Below are 16233 nucleotides of genomic sequence, written 5' to 3' on the forward strand. Positions count from 1 at the left end.
CGACACCCCATCGAGTTTTAACCCAAATTATATTTTCCAGGCCTAAAATCAGAGTCACTGTGAAAAGGAGAACTCATTTTAACAACTTCAAGATGCTCTGGATAGGAGGCAAAGATGAAACATGAATGGCAGAAGAGAAAAATCATATAATATTTTACTCAGAACCCAAACCACAGGCATTTTCTATCTATAGGATTTTAAGAAAAAGAAGCAATATTAGAATTTGTTATTGGTGGTATTTGTTTTCCAGGGAATGTTCTAGTTTCGTTAATTCTATTTACCTCTAGTCTCATTCAGTCATCCTTGATGTTCAGGATAATGGCCTTTAGTCACCAAGGGAAGAGATAATTAAGATCAGCAAGTGCTGTTTACTCTGGGAGAAACGTGGACGGACACACAGCTGAAAGATTTCTGGAACCAGCAAAACACGGGTATCTGATCGGCCATCGGAAACCAGAAACCCAACGAACCAGAACACCCGCTAGAAATCGCTTTCTTTTATTCAGGCGATTCTCCTTTGATTGCTCTTAGAATTTCTTTATTGTTCGTTTCTTCAGTACTAAATTTTTCTTCTGTAAGACCTGATAATGTTAAGAAAAGTCTGGAAAATTGATCATTTAGCTATTTTTTCAAGACCTAGAGCACAGCCATTTGAGCAGGGCTCCCGCCTTTGGGTCCCTGTCCGTTAAAAGCATGCACGGTGTGACCAGGGATCCCTAGGGACAGTCGGCTCTGGAGCTCTCTGTAGGAGAGCTGGAGAATTCCCTGCAAGGGGACAACGACTTTCATCAGGGAGTGCTGGGCACACAAGGCTGCAGAGCCAAGACTCAAGAGCAGGTGCATCTCCAGAGTTCACCCTCATTGCTCGCAAATGCCTTCTGCATGGAGAAACATTAATGCCCCTGGGGATGGGCGAGTGCAGGCATGCAGGGCGCCTTCCAAGAACAACGGCGAAAGCATGCTTACGTAACCACGTCATCTCATGAGGGCTCTGCAAAGACCCTCGCTGGGCTTCATCATTTTCATTGCAAAGCCTTAGTTGCGGGAAGAAGCCGAAATGCAGGATGTCGCGTGAGTTCTGCTACGTTGACTGCGGAACCACCCAGGCTGACGTCATCCCGTGGGCTGCAAGCCTAATCACCTGGGCCAGTATGCTCTTCCATCACGGGGGCCCCTCCAGTCCTGCCAAGAGGAGCCTTACCTACATGTGTCCTCTGAAAGGCACCTGCTTTTCCTAGGAAGAAAACAATTTCCCAATAAACTGTGGAAATATGCCCACATCGGTTCCAATAAGGCCGCGGCTCTCCTGCCTGAGGGGGCCTCTGGCTCCACGGGGGAAGCCAGGGAGCATTTTGCTGGTGAACCCCACCGGCAGTGAGGTGCCTGGCTGTTACCAAGCTGGCGTTCCCAGAGCAGGGGCATCAACAGCTCTCCGAAGGCTCAGGCGTGACTTCCTCTGTGGACACAGACACCCTGTAGCACACAGAGGGAGAAGCCCCACCAAATCTCCACGGTCTGAGCCCCCTTGGTGGGGACTCGGGCTCTAAAGCACTGCACATGTTACGCGCCCCGGCGTGGACACACAGGCGAGGAGTTGCCGTGGGAGCCACCGTGTCCCGTGCCCGGGCGGTCAAACCACGCTCCATCCCGCCAGCTTTTGTGTGAGCATTGCTAAAGAGGTTCCGAATCCACGGGCCCCGGCCACAGTGTCCGGCCAAGAAGCCACACTACAAGCCAACTCCCGGGACAGCCTGAAGCCTTCTTCAACTGATACCAAGAAACTGGCCCACTTGGGTACTGCGGGGCCGAGGGAGGGAGGCAGGGCACAGTGGCTAGTGAGGGCTGGTGGGCACGGATAAGCCTGTTCTGGCTTCACTGGCCCAACCAGCTGTTCACGACACATTCCACTTAGATGGAGAACCTTACGGAACATCCCCACTGCCACCGTCAACCATTTCTGGGAACGAAGCAAAACAGATATCATGTAGGTTTTTTTTTTAAAGATTTAATCTATTCATTTGACAGAGAGAGAGAGACAAAGTGAGTACTGCAGAGGGAGAGGGAGAAACAGGCTCCCCGTTGAGCAGGGAGCCTGATGTGGGACTCGATCCCAGGACCCTGGGACCATGACCTGAGCTGGAGGAAGTCGCTCCACCAACTGAGACGTCCAGATGCCCTGCAGTTCTGTTTTTCTGACCAGGGTGAATAACCGTTAGCATGTCTCCACTTTTAAGATGCCATCTATATGCCTTTAGTGCAGATTCAAATCGGAGGAGAAAAAAAAACTTTAAACGCAGTCATTTTGTGTCTTTTCTGTATCACACGGGCAAACGTGCGCCAAAGCAGGCTTACATTTTTAAATTGAGTGCTGAGGACTCGGAGAAAAACCCACAAATCGTTGCCACCTCGACCAGTATCGCCCTCGTATTAATTAAGGGACGTGCCAAGTAAACGCAAAAGTATCTCGTTTTCCTTAGGGAGGGAGTGAGCTAGGGCTGCAGGGGAAGGGGCAGCGCTGAGGAGTGGACAACACGGAGAACACGGTCCTTGGTTCGTGAAGCCCTGGTTTAACTTCCAGAGAAAGATTAGGCTAAAGCTAAAGTCAGGGAAGGGATTGTGAAGGATATTTTAGAGACAAGGAGGCGAGTCGTGTAGCACGCCTGGTTATTGTCCCTATTTCAGGCCTCTGTCCGTCCTGTTAGCTGTATAGGTCTGCAGGGCTTGCTAGCCCACACCTGACCCCTGGGCTCGGACAGCTCATGTGCCAATGGACTGTGGTAGAAGTGCCAACAGTCAGTTCTGAGCCTGTGCCCCCGAGCCGTCATCTATCTCCATTTGCCCTGGTGCACCGATACCCTGGCTGGAGAAGAACGCGTCCCGAGCAGCCCGTGGGTCAGAGGAGGAGTCCCATCTGGCACATATGTGGACCCGCCCTACCCCTTTGAGCTGCCTGCTGACCCCCTGCCAACTGGCAGGCTTGTGAGAAGAATGAGAAGGATGCCATTGAGACTCTGTGGGTGCTTGTTACCCAGCAATAGCTGAGTGACACAGTGTTGAGACAAGTGTGTGAACGGGGGACGAGGAAGGGGAAATCAGGTTATAAAAGCAAACTGGTTTATGCACTTATCTCATACTCTCATCTGCACCCCGTAAGCATGGACATTTCATCAGTGACATTTGGAAAAGAGCTCCTTTGAAATGTATGTCCAAATCAATTAAGAATTGAGAACCTAGAGGCTGGGGGTGGATGCTGGGTTTTTCTGTTATTTGTTTGTTTTTCAGGTCCAGGAGCCTATTGCACAGCACAGGGAAGTTGCAAACGGGGTGGGTCTATGTTGGCCTCCACAGCAATACCACTGACTCACACTGCGATCCGGGAACCGCACTTAGACCCGGCCCCTCTTCAGAGACGCAGCAGGGTGAACGACCCTCATTTCCCTGGTCCACGGGAAGGTGGCCTCCCTGCTCCACGGCTCTGGGTGGTGCCAAACCCCTCGTCCTGGCCCACGGACAGGGAGCGCAAGTGTGGATGCCACTCCGGGTCCGGGCCTGTGTTCTGGCCAGGACCTGCCGACCTCCAAGCGCCCGCAAGCCTGGGGCTGCTGTGTACTGTTTGGCGCACACACGGGGCTTGGGGGTCATTTGTTACCTCCCTCCCACCCCCCACCCTGAGACACGTGGATTTCGCCTGCTGTGTGAAAAAAGGTGAGAACCACATTTTTGAGGGAAAAAAAAAGCACAAACCCCCACAAAGGAAGAAACTGCCTGCCTCGGGGCTCCCTGTGCTATGGAGCTATAGCAGGTGCACCCGTGGGTCTCACGGGCCTGCCCTACTGAAGGGACCCCCCAGGGAGGCAGACCCCACAGGCCTGGAACCAGGGGCCCTGTCCGGGCAAATAGCATAAGGAAGGGGCCAAGAAGTAGCCTGTTGCTAGGGCTCCTGGGCAGGTGACCCTTACCCCAAGGTGGCTATGACCCCAGTTCCTGGGACACGGGCTGGCAGGGGAGGGGGGCTCGGGGGCAGACCCCGCCTGTGCTCTGTGAGCACGCTGCATCGCTGTCTGGGAATTTTTACCGATTTGTGCATCTCCATTTCACACTGGGCCTCGAAAATGATACAGCGGGTCCCGTCATGTGGACCAAGTGACCCATAAGTGACCGCCGGCTCAGAGCAGGGGTCAAAGCAGAAAGTCAGCCCTCTGCACGAGGCCAGGCTGGGCACCTGCGCTCGGGAGAGGGCCCTGGGGCCGGGTGAGGCAGGAGCCACGGCTCTGGGGTCCCCGCAGCGGTCAGACCCGCCAGCTAGCTGGGGGTCCCACAGCCCAGGGTGCCGGCCAGGCCAGTGGGAGAGATGGCCCCCAGCTGCCTCAGACTGAATACTGTGACCTCCCTATGAACAGGTGCTCTCACCCACAGTTCTTTCTTTCTTTCTTTTAAGATTTATTTATTTATTTTAGACAGAGGGAGAGCGAGAGAGCGAGAGAATGCGAGTGGGGGGAGGGTCAGAGGGAGAGAGACTATCTCAAGCAGACTCCCCACTGAGCGTGGAGCCCGACATGGGGCTGGATCTCCCCATCCCGAGATCACGACCTGAGCCAAAATCAAGAGTCGGGCTCTTCGCTGACTGCGCCCCTCGGGCGCCGCTCACCCACAGTTCTGTCTGGGGCCTTGAGGCACAGAGTCCCGTGTCTCGGAAGCAGTTGGGACTCAAAGAGGGCCACACATGGTGGAGACGCCCACCACGCTGGGGAAACCGGGTGGGTAAGTTGGCCTCCCCGCGTGCAGACCAGACAGCAGGCAGCGTTTTCAAGGGCTTTTCAAGGGCAGAGACAGGAAGGACCCCGTGCCGCGGAGGCGAGGGAGCACAGGGAGCTCCTGCCACGGAGGCCGCCCTGAGTGTTTCTAAGCAGGGAGGCCTTGCAGAGACAGTGAGGTCTCTGGTCTCTTCGGAGAAGGTGGCCACATGGCGTGAAGCTGTGTCACCGCACGGGGGGCAGCTCTTCTCTCGGGTCGCCTATGAGTCACCCTTCTTCGGGGACACCGTTGGGACCGAGAGGATCTTTACAATAGCCCGATTCTGAATGAACTTGTTAAAGCATTTTTAGTGTAATGAAAACATTAGATCAATTCCTCGCAGTGATAGTTGTCATTAAATCAATAGCCTGTGTCGGCCATCATGCTGACAGCTGACACACGCGGCAAGGTCTGCTCACAACACGGGGGGACCGCCCAGTGCCCTCTACCGAGCGGTCGAGCTGAAGCCAGGAGAGATAAGAATCTGCTCTGTCCGCCGTTCGGAGCCCCCGAGAGGGGGGACAGAGGTACTGTCTCGGTGCCGCAGGCATCCCGAGAACAGCGGGACAACGATGCAGGTGCTTCAGTAAGAAAAGCATTTGCACAGATGAGTCGTGCGGACTAGAGCAGTGCTTCTATCACGTCCGCAGTGTTCACACCCGCCAGGGTCACCACTCACTCCATCTTTGTCTCTTCTCCAAATGAGCCAAATAAACCGAAGAAGGAGTCGGGGAAGTAGGGGCAGAAGGAAATCCTGACCTGGGCGCCCAGGGTGGGTCCTGGGGATAAGCACCAGCGTTTGTGGGGCTCTGCTCCCCCAGGACAGGCCCCCTGGCAGCAGCTAACACACCCACTGAGAAGGATGTGGGTTTCAGGAACGCTCAAGCTGGGTCCAGCTGATGTTTTCAGCTTTCTAAGAGGATGTCTGTTACTCAGAGGGGAGAGGTCTAGGACGGAGAGATCAAGTTATTCAGGGCGCCAATGTATCCAGGAGGGTTAAGACCATAAATATCCTTCCACGCACGCATAGGCACACCTCCACAAGTGCACACACCCTGTGGGCAGAATCTGGGATGGGAACAAGTTCATCATGGATATTGTTGGGGCAGAAGCATGGAAGATCTTGGGGTTGGAGTGCAGCAGGGTGGGTGTCTGTGAGTGAGTCTGGGGACCCCGGGAGCTCTGGCCCCATAGAAATGGGCAGATGAGGGTGTGAAGACTGGGGTCCCAGTCTGAGTGGGAAACGGTCCATCTGGAGAAGTAGAATGAGCTAGGAAGTTTGAACCATTGGTAAGACATAAGCAAATTGACAATCACTTGCAGATGACACCTGGAAAATGCAAATGAATCCCCTGAAAGAGTGTAGGGACATGGAGAATTCGGCGCAGTGACACAGGCGGGGAGCCGAGTGCAGCCGCCCACCGTGGACATGCGAGGGCAGGACGTCCCGGTGGACTACCAGCGGGGTTTGTGCATACGATCGTGAACTCAAGGAAGACCGCTGTGTGGAGAAGGACTTTGGAGCTATCGGTGTGGCGTGATGAACGATGCCAAGGCCCTGGCTGGGATCACGGAAATCGAGTATGTGGATGGATTCACCTAATGGAAAAAGGACTCCTGGTTCCAGGGAAGAGCAGAGTGGGCCCTTCCTCCTTTAGGAAAGGCGTCCTCTACGGACACAGGCTGAGCAGGACCAGCGGCCCCCTGCCTGGACCCACCAGGGAGGGAAGGGGCTGACTCAGGATTCATTTCCTATCATCCAGGCAGGGGCTCACCCCTTGACGGTGCTGGAGAAAGGGTGGGGAGCTGTGGGACTGACAGCCGCAGAAGGGCACAGAGACCTTCCTAGCAGGTCCACTCGGCACGGGCCGACCGTGGGTTCTGCTGCTCCAGGCTGCCCCGGACAGAGGCCACCGGCACCTCTGTCCCTCCACCCATCATGGGGCCAGCTGCCTGTCTTTGCCTTTTATCCTCAGTGGCCAAGCAACGGGGCAAGCAGCCTAATCACATCGAGGGAGATGGGACGTCCTGGGTCAGGCTGCCCGAGCTCACTGATGGTGGCCCGACGTCCAGAGCTTGGAGCCCCGCAGCCTCATAGTAAGCACCAGATATTTAAAACACACACGTCTCATGCTGCTGTAGGGAGATAAAATTGCATCAGCCAGTTTTACAGCTAAGGCCCATGGGCTTCAGCCACTCTAGGGGGCTGTCTGGCCCACGAAGTGGTCACATCTCCAAGGGGCTTCTGCTTCCAGAGGGCAAGGCACCAAGAGGGGGAATATCTCACCAGGGCACTTACCAGGACAGTGGAGAACCGAGAAGCTCACGGGTGGGGTAAGCCTGAGCCCCCAGCACTCAGACGTGGGCAGAGGAGGGAGCCCCCGGAGCACGGAGGAGGAGGGGTTCACAAGGAAGCCAGGGGAGCATGACAGCAAAGACCCGGAGAGCGCAGAGTGCAGAGTGGCGGGCTCGCCAGCCCGGCTGAGAGGCGGATGCTCTGCTGGATTTGGCAACACCGGAGCCGTGGGGGAGGCACGGATTTGGGCCGCCTGTGAACTCAGTCCTTTCATCTGATGCTTGCCAGTGCATCCGTGCACCTCGTTCTGGCTACATCTTCTCCCCACCATGATCCAGTCTCTATCTCCATGGTACCCAGCGGTGCCCAGATGTGCTAATGTCCGCTGGCTGCCTGAATCCTGCAGCGATGCGAGAGAGCATGGTGCCTAAGGAGGGCCTGCAGAGCCAGCCTGCCAGGATCGGACCCAAGCTCTGCCCTCCCAGCGCAACGACCTCGGGCAAAAAAACATGTTCTGCTTCAGTTTCCTCATCTGTCAAATGAGGGTCATAATTCCATCTCCCAGTGTTCAGCTGAGTCCCCCCTGCCCCCCAACAAAGGAGTAAGGTCAGAGAGCAGAGGATGCATCAAGGTGGGCACGGGGGCTCAATCCTTTGAGACCCCAGGACACTGTAGAGAGCAGAGCTGCGCCTGCTACAGCCCACGCACCAAATCCAGATGATTTTATAAATAAAGCTTTGTTCGGGGGCACCTGGGCAGCTTAGTCGGTGAAGCATCCGACTCTTGATTTTGGCTCAGGTCGTGATCTCAGGGTTATGGGATTGTTGGATCCAGCCCCGCGTCAGGCTCTGAGCTCAGCGTGGAATCTGCTTGTTCCTCTCCCTCTGCCCCTCCCCCCGCACGCTTTCTCTCCCCCTCTCTCTCAGATAAATACAATCTTATTTTTTTAAGACTATATTCATTTATTTGACAGAGAGAGACACAGCGAGAGAGGGAACACAAGCAGGGGGAGTGGGAGAGGGAGAAGCAGGCTTCCCGCGGAGCAGGGAGCCCGACGCGGGGCTCGATCCCAGGACCCCGGGATCATGACCTGAGCGGAAGGCAGACGCTTAACGACTGAGCCACCCAGATGCCCCTCAAATAAATAGAATCCTAAAAAAAAATAAAGCTTTATTCGAACATGGGCGTGCCCAATTGCTTGCATGCTTTCTTTGTTGCGGGTGCAGGTGCCGAGGGCCCTGAAAAGGAAACCGCCCATAGGTCGGCGGCCCCGCCAACTCATGGGGCTGACAGGTCTGAGGAAGGCAAACGGTGCCGAACTTTGCCGGCATGATGTACATGCTGGACACAGAAGTTAGACAGAATTTCAGTTATCAGTCCTACTGGTCTCTTGCACAGAGCCTGCCAAGAACAGCCGAAGTCCACAGAAGGGTCTCAGAGGGAAGGTCACCAATCGCAGGGCTCCAGGCGAGGAACCACGTCCAGAGCAGCCTGCTCTGCCAACAGCCACTCTCAGCAAATAGGACAAGGATTAGGGGGAAAGTGGCAAAGAATGCTCAGTTCATGCATTTTATTGCTAGTATTACTCCTAGAACGAGGGCAGGCAGGTTGCCTCCTTTGCCCCGCTGGGGAAAGTTTTCTGTATTCTACTCCTTTCCACAGCAGAACTAGGAGAATTGCTTCAGGGCACAGAGCAGGCAAGTTGCATCAACTGTCAGTGCTCAGGGCCATTTGTGCGGGAGAGGCGGGGTTCACGTGAATGGAAGGGGACTTCCCCTCCCAAGTCGCCCTCAGTGAGCTGGCTTCAAATGGAAGGAAACCCTGAAAGAGATTTTCAAAGAGCAAAACAGAGTGAGAGAGAGAAAAAAGGGACAAAGCCAGGGGGGAGGATTTCCCGAGTGGAGCTGGGGCTGGCCTGGGGGAGCCGGGGACACCTACAGAGAGCCACCCTCAGCCCCTCCTTGCTGCCTCAGGTGCTCTCCAGCTCCCACAGCGACGCCCAGGGTCTCGAGACAGACTTCCCCGCTCTCCACCCAGCTTGTCGGAGCTGTTGCTTCTGCAGCTGCCTGGGGACCCCAAGCCCTGCACGGGTGGGTCCGAGGCACATCAATAAGTAAGGAATTGTGAGCACCCCAATGTATGTCTATTCAAAGCTTTAAACATAGGCTAGAAGACACCTTCGAAATATACCATGTATCATTTTAAGATATAATATACATAAGTAGAAGGGCTAATACCTCCTTCCCGGCCCCCTGGGGCTCTGCACCTTCTCTCCGAGCACCCGCCTCAGTCTGGAGACCCTGGACCGGCCAGGTGGCCCCGCGTTATCCGGGGTCCACAGTCTGCATCTGTGACAACTTCACTGCTAAAAAGAATTTTGGAAACCACAGTTGTCGACGGGTCCAGACACCTTTCTTTTGTCAGAGTTCTCTCAGCCTGTGCCTCCCTCCTGCTGCCCTGGATCGTCTAGCAACGATCTTTGTCTCCGTGAGGCATGCGGCTCCCTCCCGGGCTCAGTGACATGTTTGCATTTGAGCAGGAACTTTCTGGAGAGGATGCATTCGAGTAAAGGAGTGACGTCAGGCATTGGGTCCAGACAAAGGACGACGATGCAGGGGTGCCTGCCGATTCTGTGTGGGGTGGGGAGGGGACCACGTCTGAGGCTACATGGGAAAGGGGAGGCGATGGGTGTTCTGAGCAGAGTGCCGGCCAGGCACACCTCCCCTGTGCCACTCCCCCAGCACTCACTCCTCGGTCCCCAGCTCAGGGCACCTCCCCAGCCTTGCTCACAGGGGCTTGTGGGCTCCCAGCCCCGCCCCGCCTCCCCCATCCCCAGCTCCTGGCCACGCGGGGCACCAGCAGGACTACCCACACCCCAGTCCCAGAGCCAGGCCAGGGAAGCCAGCCCAGGTCCGGGTAGAGCTTGGACAGGTAGGAGCGTCCTGCCTCTACCCAGGGACCCAGGGGCCACGCGACGGGGCCACAGAGCATCAAAAAGCCGACTGCAGAGCTAGATGCAGCCGTGAATCCAGAGCTATCCGGAAGCCCCCGGGCTTCTGTCCCAGCACCGGAGGCCTCTCTGTTACAGGGGTCCCGTCCCCACTGTGAAGGCAATCACAGGACTGCCATTCTCTGTTCTGTCCCCTGCTTCTCACACCCAGGACCTTGCAAGATGGAAAGAATGCCCCTTCTGCCTTTTGTCCTCCTAACGACGACGAGGAAAATTAAACCCACCTATGGATTCTAGAGTCGGGGGGCCAAAGTCACAGCCAGAACACTGGCAAGGGCATCTGCTGAAATCAGTCGTAAGAGATGTCACCCCAGTGCTCCAGGGTGGGCGGCTCCTGACCCCCACCGCTGACCCCGCACCTTTACGCCCACCCCGGAAGGGAGGCTAAGAGGTGAAGGGGCTGCCCCAAGCCACAGAGCCACGGCAGGCCCAGGAGGCTCAGCCGGCTCTAAAGCAGGACCCACACCTGGGCCTCGTCAGAGCCCCGAGGACTTCCGGGTTGGGTGCCCCGGGGCCGAGCAGAGGGCTGTCCAGCAGCCGCACTCACCTCCGCAGAGCACGTCGGGGTCCTGAGCACCCAGGGCCCGCGCCGGCCACGCCAGCAGGGCCAGCAGGACCACGACCAGCTGCACTGACCCCATGCTTCACAGCCACAGTCCTCTGAAGCTGGCCCGCTGCTGAGTGCCCGCAGGGAGTGGCACATATCACCTTGTCACCCAGAGACCGCACCCGCCCTGCAGTTGCCACACCTGCGTCCGTGACCAGGTGCTGGCGGCTGGCCTCGGCTCAGCTGGTCACCACCCCCTTGGCCCCATCCCTGCCGACAGCCCGCACCCCGTCCCCCCCTGCCTCCATCCCAGGTCCCCTCACCCCTGGCCCTGCTGCATCAGCTGGTTCAGCTCTGCGGTGCCGACGGCCCCTGGGAGCTACAGCAGGCTCTGGTGCACACACTCCTGAGTGCAGATCCTCACCCTGCAGGTGAAGGTGTGCATTCACGCTGGTCACTTGGAGCCTCCGGGCCTTGTTCTCAGTACTGCTACAGAGGCGGAGGAAATGTCCTCCTGGGGGTTCTGAGAAGTGCCTGGTAGTGGTGGCGGCCCCCATGGGCCACCTCTCCAGGCTCCCGTGGGGAAACTTGCCCTATCCCCCCCCACCCCGTTCTCCAGTGTCCCCCGTACCCTTCCCAAGGTCCTGTTCCTTCCTACCTTATCCCGCTCACCCCAGAGCCAGGTGCAGGGAAAAGGGTGATGCATTTAGTATCACATTTATATTTTAACAGGACACTGCTTTGATAAATCAGCAGGGCATCTTTTTATTCAAATGGGTCTCCTGGAAATCCCGAGACGAAAAGCAGCGAAGTACCAGCCTCTTCCCATTCCTGGGTCTCCACCCACACATTCCTCGCTCTCCAGGGCCAACTCTTCCCACCCAGCTGCAGGCTGCAAGGACGAGGTTTAGGTGGAGAAAGCAGGTAAGTATTTTTGGGCAAGTAATTTCCCCAAATACACCTGATGTCCATTTTCTGGGAGGATGCAGCAGGTAGGTGCTAACTCTGTCTAGCTGGGTTGTGAATGTTCGTCCCCTTGCTAGTAAGCCAATGCTAGCTCATTGAAGATGCAAGTGGGGTGCATTTGGGGGGAAACGGAGGGGAGAGATGAAAGAAAGAAGGGGAAAAAAGGAAGAGAAAAGGGAGGGAGAATGGTCATTTACTACTGTCTAGTAAAATCATAGACACGAGACCCTTCAGGTGTGTACGGGTGGGCCATGTGCTTGGAGGATGATTGCCAACATGGATCTTGAGGGGGCAGAGATAAGGGAAATTTCTAAAGGTATTTTTACAGGATCCTGGAGGTCGGGCTAACGTCAAGCTAAGGTTGCCTTTTGCCTCTAGCGAAGTATCAACTTCAAGGCCGATGCGTTCCTGGAGGTTGGTCACTCTGCCTGTCCCAGGGACTTGCCAATGGGCTGCAAGTTGTAAGGAGATTTAATTTTTTTCTACGTTTCTTTTGCCTTTGTTCTCCCCATCAGGAAGGCGGCTGCAATGGGTCCTTCTTGCCTTTCCTTTGTTCTTTCTGCTTCCTCCCTGGAACGTGGATCTGATGGCTAGAACTCCAGCAGGCGTCCCAGACACCGAGGCAGGCTTGAGGCTGGAAAGCAGAGAGCAGACGCAGAGCGAGAACCCAGGAGCCTGGATCCTGAGGCCTCTGTGCCACTTCCATACCAGCCCATAACTGTCAACTTTTGGCCTTCTTTTCACATAAGGGAAAACGTAAATCCCTGCAGGTTTAAGCCATTGTTCTTGTTGGTGTATGTTGCTGGAAGCTGAATGAATTTCCTAACCAAAGGAAGCAGATAGGTGATCGTTCCCCTCCCGTCAGAGAGTCTATTTAGTCTGCAGTGCAGAAGTGGGAGCCCCAGTGAACCCCAGCCTCTTGGCCCAGCGGGTTGGGGGGGCGGCACCCCATTCCGGAGGAGCGAGTCAGTAAGCTGGGCTGGGCCAGTGTAGTTGTTGGAGGTGAGACCCAAGGACCTTGCTGAAGAGCCAGGAGGAAGAGGGAAATGGAGCATGGGGTGGGGTCCCATGTAACCCCAGAGAGAGCAAAGGAGCGAGAGGGGGGGTGAGTGAGAGCCTTCTAGACGCCATTCAGTCTGGCTTTCCTTCCTCAGCTCTGGGGGTCTCTGGACCTTTCATAAGCACCCGTTTTCTCTTATCTGCAGGACCACCATCCACCTATCACACAGTCTACAAACCTGGAAGTCTTCCCTAGCAACGCCCCCTCCCTGGGCCCCATAGCTAATGCCTGACCAATCCTCCTGATCTTGTCTTCTAAATATTTCTGGAATGGGTCTGTTTCTCTCCATCTCCGCCACCACCACCACCTGCTCCATGTGTAGCCACAGCAGGTCCTGACCAGTGCGCCTGAGCCCCTTGGCCCCTCCCACTGTGCCCCCTATGCCGCCAGAGGGAGCTTTTCTCAAACAGGCTTTAGGATACAATGAAGGTGGTGTTTCCAGTAAAGGGGGCTATTCAATAAGTGGTCTTGGAGTGTACCTTACACCAGGCAAACAAAACCATAAAAGTACTAGAATGAGTTATGGAAGAATATTTTTTATATAATTGCAGAATGGGACAGGACTTTTTAACTAGTACCAAAACAGAAAAAAAAAAATCCGTAACACAAAAGAAAGAGAACACTCCTATAATCATTTCTTTTTCAGTAATCTCTATGCCCAATGTGGGGCTCGAACTCATGACCCCGAGATCAAGAGTCGCACACTCTACAGACTGAGCCAGCCAGGTGCCCCTACTCTTACAATTATTTAAAAGATAAAATGAAACCAATAAGCAGAGCACAGAGGACTTTTACGGCAGTGATAATGTTCTGTGTGATACAGTTACGGTGGATACAAGTCGATATACATTTGTGCAAGCCTGTAGGCTCAAACCCTAACATAAACTAGGGACTCCGCGCGATGATGACGTGTCAGTGTGGGCTCACCAACTGTCACAAATGCAACAAATGGGGGTGTGTTGATAAAGAGACTGGCCGTGGGGGGCGGTGCACAGGGTATGTGGGAAGTCAGTAATTCTGCTCAAAAACTGCCCTAAAATATATAGGCCACTCAAAACAAAACGCCTTAAAATCTAACAACCCACTTGAAGACAGAGTAAGGATTTGAATGGAAAGACTAGCAAAATGAAAGACCTGGTAACACTGCAAGTTGGTACTGGTGTGACAAAACGTCATCCGCCTACGTCGTGAATGGGGGTGGCCTCCGTGGAAGGCCATCTGGTGGTGTCCAAATAGTCCCTCATGTGACAAATACGCGTACGGGGTGATGCCCAGATTCCACTTCTAGAATCTGTGCCACACGTCCACTTGCACGGGGACAGACGGTTCAGGGTCACGCACGACAGACCGTTGTAACAGCCGTGGTCGGAAGTAAACCACCTGTCAGCGGGCAATGGTGCAGTATGGCGCGACGAGCCGCTGTCAGGGAAAGGAAGTAATTTTTTTTCATGTACTGCTATGGGATCGTCCCCAAAATATATTTCTAAGTTAAAAAAAAAAGAAACGTTCCAAACTGTTTGTCTAATGTCACGTGCTACTGATGGGGAGCAGACCTTGTCGCCCCAGGTTATGCCTCTTTGGCATAAAGATCATTTTAGGTTGATAATTTTTAAGAAACTACAGGTTCAGGAAAAGCTCTTCACTTTCCCCTCAGCTGCCTGAATTTACACTGGGAAGGGGACCTGGACCAGGAAAGAAGCTCTTGCCAGAGATTCCTCCCTACCTAGGAAACGTACCTGCATCACGGGGCGACCTGTGTTTTCCAGACATCTCGGCCTGGCCTTCCTCCCCCATGCGGCCCCGGACCCCACCCCTTCCTTCTGCTCAGCATGTTATGTAAGCCTCAATCCCCTGGCTGCCCTTTGGGTCTCATATTTTGGGGGCTCCTATATGTTCAAAATTTTTCTCCTGCTAATCTGTCTTATGTCAATTTAATTATGAGACCAGCCAAAGAACCTAGAAGGGAATAAGGAAAACTCTTCTGCCCCTTCACTTCGGAAGAGCTTTCAAGATGCCTTTAGGGTTTGCTTTCCTCCACTGTGGCTGGAACCAAACACAACCCAGGAAGCAGCCAGGCTGTGTGGATGCAGAGGACCTCTCAGGAAGGACTGCGTTCTCTCCAGCAGCCCCTGTGGTGTGGCAACACTTTGCTCTTACAGAAGACCTACAAGTAGTGCCTATTTTCGCTAAGTAAAAGAAATCTGAAGAGCAAAAATAGCACTGAGTGTTTGTTTCACGGTGAGCCCTCTCTGATATGCTCTACTTTCTGACATCGAGGAAATGTGTACTAGTCTTTTGTAAAAGCGAGGTGGCATAACTCGAGCCTTCGAAATGTGAGGGACACCTGTACACTCCCGTTACGCTGTAGGAATAACGTGCTGTTCACGTAACCCTGCAGGTGCAACCTGCTGCACAGAAGAGGGTCTGCTCAAGCCCACCCTGTGGGTGTCACATGATGGGAAGAGGAAGCCTGGGGTCATCCTCTGACAGTCACCTTTGCTGGGGATAGAACCTACTGGTGCTGCTGGGAAGCCACAAGAGAGGGTGGGCTGGAATTTTCCCAGGCAGAGAGTTTGCTGCCCCAGCCTGCAAGGGGGGGGTTCACAGCCCCCCTACTCTCATCCTCCCTCCCCTCCCCCATCTCCCTAACCCCCCTCCCCTCCCTGCCCTCTCCACCCCCCTGCACCCCTCCCCACCCTTCCCTCCCCTCCACCTCCCCCCATAGGTAGCAAGGTGGGTGGGCAATGCTAGAAAAGCCAGCAGGTGCCAGGGACAGACCCCACAGCTGCCCCGCCTCCTCCTTGCCCCCAAAGCTGCCAGGAGCCTGAGACTCTTTTTTTTTTTTTTTAAGATGTTATTTATTCATTTGACAGAGCGAGAGAGCACAAGCAGGGGGAGTGGCAGGCAGGAGGGGAGGGAGAAGCAGGCTCCCCGCTGAGCCAGGAGCCCAGTGGGGGCTCGATCCCAGGACCCCGGGATCATGACCTGAGCCGAAGGCAGACGCTTCACCGACTGAGCCACCCAGGCGCCCCGAGCCTGAGACTCTTGAGACAAAACCAGCTGAAGTGCCACATGGCCGTTTCTGTTTAAAATCGGTGTATTCTGGGGTGTCTGGGTGGCTCAGTCAACTCTTGGTTTTGGCTCAGGTCATGATCTCAGGGTCTTGAGATCAAGCCTCACATTGGGCTCTGTGCTCAGTGGGGAGTCTGCCGGAGATTCTCTCTCACTCTCCCCGCTGCACTTTCTCTCTCACTCTTTCAAATAAATAAATAAATAAGTAAATAAATCTTTAAAAAATAAATAAAATCATTGTATTCCATTTTAACCAGATGCCATCGACGTGTATTAACATAGCATTTCACATTTAAAGGTTTTGTGGCAAGGTAGTGCTGAGTTGACCCTCAAGGCAAGAAAGAATGAATAAGAGAAAAAGCCAATAACCTCACCCCTCTGAGATTTAAAGCACCATCTCATTTACTGGGAGAGGTATTTTTCTTTCATTGAATTGTTTTGTCTCTTTTACTTAGACTGGAAACCTCCTGGGCATGGCCAGCGTGACC

The 16233-nt window shown here is 54.6% G+C and overlaps 1 protein-coding gene across 1 annotated transcript in view; it reads right to left on the reverse strand.

Moving 5' to 3' along the window:
• The window catches only part of CNPY1 (canopy FGF signaling regulator 1), a 59567-nt gene extending 48844 nt beyond the window's left edge, over positions 1-10723 (reverse strand). Inside the window, exon 1 of the mRNA XM_028094664.2 lies at positions 10648-10723. The gene's annotated coding sequence lies outside the window, so the exon portion shown is untranslated. The remainder of the gene's footprint in view (positions 1-10647) is intronic.
• Positions 10724-16233: the final 5510 nt, after the last annotated feature.

The sequence above is a fragment of the Eumetopias jubatus genome, unplaced genomic scaffold, assembly GCF_037043125.1.
Source record: "Eumetopias jubatus isolate StellerSeaLion01/CBP00866 unplaced genomic scaffold, mEumJub1_p1.0 scaffold_14, whole genome shotgun sequence".
NCBI lineage: Eukaryota > Metazoa > Chordata > Mammalia > Carnivora > Otariidae > Eumetopias > Eumetopias jubatus.